This window comes from Salmo salar, unplaced genomic scaffold (assembly GCF_965601325.2).
Source record: "Salmo salar unplaced genomic scaffold, fSalSal1 ptg000578l, whole genome shotgun sequence".
Classification (NCBI taxonomy): Eukaryota; Metazoa; Chordata; class Actinopteri; order Salmoniformes; family Salmonidae; genus Salmo; species Salmo salar.
In genome coordinates this window covers 2,382,929-2,388,098 of record NW_027675424.1, presented here as the reverse complement: position 1 = coordinate 2,388,098, position 5,170 = coordinate 2,382,929, and the positions used below count along the sequence as shown (strand labels likewise).

Here is a 5,170-nt window from a genome sequence, read left to right as displayed (position 1 = left end):
CATTAGGGATTGGGGCAGGAATGTCAGTGTTGTTATGTTGTAGGAACAACACTGGGCACCATTAGGGATTGGGGCAGGAATGTCAGTGTCACCCTTGAGAGGCAAAAACCTGCTCTGTGCTGGGAGGAGCAATATGTTGCAATGCTCCAGCAACATACAATTGCAATGTATGTAATTCATTTCAAATGACTAAGCAAAGTTGTTATTTTTCGACATGCATTATTGTATGCCCTCTGTAATCCATGTTTTATTTTCAGGGCACAGCAGGAAAGTGGAGATGGAACAGTGTCACCTGTGACAGTATTCATAAAGAGTAGGAGAGCTGATCTAGGATCAGTTTAGCCTTATAGATCATAATGCATCAGATTACATGGAGAGGAGGACCTGATCCTAGATTATAATGAATCAGATTACATGGAGAGGGGGGACCTGATCCTATATCATAATGAATCAGATTACATGGAGAGGGGGGACCTGATCCTATATCATAATGAATCAGATTACATGGAGAGGGGGGACCTGATCCTAGATCATAATGAATCAGATTACATGGAGAGGGGGGACCTGATCCTAGATCATAATGAATCAGATTACATGGAGAGGGGGAACCTGATCCTAGATCATAATGAATCCGATTACATGGAGAGCCGGATATATATAATATACCCTACTATTGTTTAATATTTAATATGCCATAAACTATTGTTTTTTTTTAACAGTTTCATTAATTCATTTTAATTAACTTAATCATTATGACACACCCCTCTCTATTGTCATTGGTTGCACTAATTGCACTGTTTGTCTACATAACCTGGTTCAAGTATTGATGACATCACCCTGAAGAAGGCACAGTGATGCTGAAACGTTGGTAAATACCCAATAAAAAGAGGATTGACTGTTACGTAAAGGGTCAGAGCCACTGAGTGGACAAAATATTAAGGATAACTTCCTAATATTGAGTTACGCCTGGTCAGTTTGTCATGGAAAGAAAAGTGTCCTTAATGTTTTGTGTTAAATTACATAATAATTACACGTTTATGGATTGTTTTATGTTGCCTTTTGTTTTCTATTTATTCAACCTGCCATCTACCCACCTGGGGACTGAGGGTTATGAGAGAACCCCGACATCACTAGCTTCTCTTTATTCAACCTGCCATCTACCCACCTGGGGACTGAGGGTTATGAGAGAACCCCCACATCACTAGCTTCTCTTTATTCAACCTGCCATCTACCCACCTGGGGACTGAGGGTTATGAGAGAACCCCCACATCACTAGCTTCTCTTTATTCAACCTGCCATCTACCCACCTGGGGACTGAGGGTTATGAGAGAACCCCCACATCACTAGCTTTCATGTTCTGCAGCCTTGTAAAGATAAGGAGGGGACGACTGGGAGGCAGGTTGGCATTTATTGTCATGAATTACATTTTACATTTACATTTTAGTCATTTAGCAGACGCTCTTATCCAGAGCGACTTACAGTCGTGAATGTATACATTTCATACATTTAAAAAAAAAAAAATAGTTCTGGCCCCCCGTGGGAATCGAACCCACAACCCTGGCATTGCACACACCATGCTCTACAAACTGAGCCACAGGTAAGACTTGCCCTGGAGGTAGGTTGGCATTTATTGTCATGAATCTTGCCCTGGAGGCAGGTTGGCATTTATTGTCATGAATCTTGCCCTGGAGGCAGGTTGGCATTTATTGTCATGAATCTTGCCCTGGAGGCAGTTCAGCAAAGTGGTTACTAGCTGGCACAGGCACAAAGTAATACAATCAGATTTTAATCCTAACCTCAACCCTAACCACACTGCTAATCCTTCCCTTAAATTAAGACCATAAAACAACATTATTTTCCACAGCCAATTCTGACTTTGCAGCTGACATATCTAGAGGAAATCGCACAGTTCTGCCTCCAGGTCAAGATTCATGACAAACGTCAACATGAGACAGGGAGAAGCAACGTAAAAATCAATAACGAAATTGTTTCCACTATTAACATGCTGTTTCTTGTTTCAAGTATGTTTTATTATGAAAAGTACAATATAACCATGTATACTTGTACAACTATGGAGCGTATGTCCACATATAATTATACAATTTGTTTTTCCAACATAAAAGACAAGAAATGATCACATTGGTATTTTAACAGTGTTATTGTTAGAGTTTAAATGTTTAAACAGAGGATACATCTAAAACAGGATAAAACAAGTGCAGTATGTTGTGAGAATGTTACTTTAACGTCGACTCATAACGTCACACTATAACTTCATGGGAGTCTTGTGGAAAGACTGCATGTTGTTTTGGGTGGATTGAGTGACGTCTTCATCAACATTTTGCAGAATATTCCGGTATTATTTTCACCTCTTGTCGGCTGCAGACATTCATAAGGAGTTCCAGTAGTTTATTTGCCATTTGCAGGTATTAAAAGTAATACATACATTGTAATTCCTTGTTGGATCTCTCTCACATACAGGACAGTACATACCAGAGGAGGCTGCTGAGGGGAGGACGGCTCATAATAATGTCTGGAACAGAGTGAATGAAATGGAACACATGGAAACCACGTGTTTGATACCATTCCACTTATTCCACTCCAGCCATTACAAGCCTGTCCTCCCTAAATAAGGTCCCACCAACCTCCTGTGGTACAAACACAAACAGTAAAATATATCATAATAAATGCAAAGTGGTAAAAGATCAGAAAATATTACAAGCCTGTCACGTGTGAGTGTTTAGTGTGTGTGTGTCCAGTGTTTGTGAGTGTCCAGTGTGTGTGTGTGTGTGTTCAGTGTGTGTGTGTGTGTGTGTGTGTGTGTGTGTGTTTGTCCATTGTGTGTCAGTGTTTATGTGTGTCAGTGTTTGTGTGTTTGTGTGTGTGTATCCAGTGTGTTTGTCAAGCATGTGTGTGTCAAGCGTGTGTGTGTTTCCAGTGAGTGTGTGTCCAGTGTGTGTGTTTCCAGTGTATGTGTGTGTCAGTGTGTGTGTGTGTCAGTGTGTGTGTTTTTCCAGAGTGTGTGTGTGTCCAGTGTGTTTGCCCAGTGAGTGTGTGTGTGTGTGTTTCAGTGTGTGTGTGTTCTGAGTGTGTCCAGTTTGCGTGTGTTCAGTGTGTGTGTGTCCAGTGTGTGTGTGTCCAGTGTGTGTGTGTTCAGTGTGTGTTCAGTGTGTGTCCAGTGTGTGTGTCCAGAGTGTGTGTGTGTGTGTGTGTTCAGTGTGTGTTCAGTGTGTGTGTGTGTTCAGTGTGTGTGTGTGTCCAGTGTGTGTGTGTGTGTGTGTGTGTGTGTGTGTGTGTGTGTGTGTGTCCAGTTATTATTTCAGGGACACTGAAGAGCCAACAGAATAAACCCAAAACCCTGGATAGAGGGGCTCAGTGAATGTGGAGGTGAATGTGATCAGGTGGGTCAGTGTGTCAGAGGAGGCTCTATAGAAGGACAGAGTGCCGGCTGACCAGTCCAGATACACTCCTACTCTGTGGGATCTGGAGGAGGGGACGTCTATGGTAGTGGAGTTATTATTATACCAGCTGGAGGAGAGGACGTCTATGGTAGTGGAGTTATTATTGTGACAGGCAGAGTAACTGTTGTCATAGCAGAACAGACTCCAGGACTTGTCATTGGATCCAAGACAACAGTCATCACCCCTTCCTCTCCTGCTGATTCCTTTATATGTCACTCCTATACCAGCCCCCATTATCCCACTCCACTCTACCTCCCAGTAACAGCGCCCAGTCAGACCCTCTCTACACAGCACCTGTCCCCAGTACTCAAATCTCTCTGGGTGATCAGGATACGGCTGCTCCTCTCTCCTACATGTCACCTTTCTGTTCTCCTCAGACAGAGAGAGGCGTCTGTTTACTGTGTTTAGGTCCAGTGTGAGATCACAGACATCTGATGGATGAAACCAGACACAATATTAGAAATCATCATCATTCACATTAGAATGTTAACTCACTTTTCACTAATTCATTTAATGTAGATGTTTCTAGGTATCAAAAGGAGAAGTTAAGGTAACTTGAGACTTGTTGAATGATCATATGTTATACTGTCTGGTAATATAAAACACACTTATTCACATTAATTACACACACACACACACACACCTGTATGCATCATGAACACAAACACACACTTCTAATGTAACACGAACTCGCCACACACACACACATATACACACACACACACACACACACACACACACACACACACACACACACACACACACACACACACACACACACACACACACAGTCAAAGCAACTCCTTGTAAACTTTGGTGTCCCTGATTTTTGCTTCTGTAGAACTACAGTTCATATTTAATATGACCAAGTCAGTAATGATGGTGGTCTTTGACTTAACTTGAATTAAGACTTATTAAGTCATTTTCTTCACAGCAGTCAACACTCACATTTTCTAAGTCCAGGTTTCATTGTGCTCTCTCCACCATGTTCCACACTGTAGCGGTAAGCAGAAAAACAGACAGTCATTGAGGGATACACCTGAACACACACACACACACACACACACACACACACACACACACACACACACACACACACAGTCACCATATAACTTTGTCCAAGTGGTGGTCAGAATGTTTGTCTTAACCAGCCTGAAAGGTCAAACATGTCTGATATGAACATTGACATAAACCCTCTACATACTTGAGTTTCTCCAGTCTGCAGTGTGGATCCTCCAGTCCAGCAGAGAGCAGTCTGACTCCTGAGTCTCCTGGGTGATTGTAGCTCAGGTCCAGCTCTCTCAGGTGTGAGGGGTTTGACCTCAGAGCTGAGACCAGAGAAGCACAGCCTTCCTCTGTGACTAGACAGCCTGACAGCCTGCAGAGTCAAATCATATTAAAATCACACTGCTATGCTTTGGTGGTGAAAATAGTGGCAGTATAATTTTTCAACATTTTTCAGATATCAGTGTCCTGAAACCGGCCATATCTATTCGTAAATTAATGTATCATCATTAAAAATGACAAATGATCAAAGTATTGCCTGCAGATAGAAACATTTATAGTACAAATATTTGAGTAGACTGCCCAGACCAGTTTAAAAGCAGTATCAGTCAGAAGACAGACAGTGAGGTATCAGATTTACATTGTATTGAGTATACAGTCCACACCATATCTATTTTGACAGTGAAGATAACATTTTAAATGTGGCT

General features: G+C 41.9%; 1 long non-coding RNA gene across 1 annotated transcript; it reads right to left on the bottom strand.

The window, feature by feature from the left end:
• Positions 1-1,389: 1,389 nt before the first annotated feature.
• LOC145876365 (uncharacterized) lies at positions 1,390-4,838 on the bottom strand. Its single transcript, XR_014391516.1, has 3 exons — positions 4,663-4,838; positions 4,407-4,453; positions 1,390-3,889 (listed from the first exon to the last, which is right to left on the bottom strand). It is a non-coding gene; the product is annotated as an uncharacterized LOC145876365 (long non-coding RNA).
• Between the last annotated feature and the right edge of the window lie 332 nt (positions 4,839-5,170).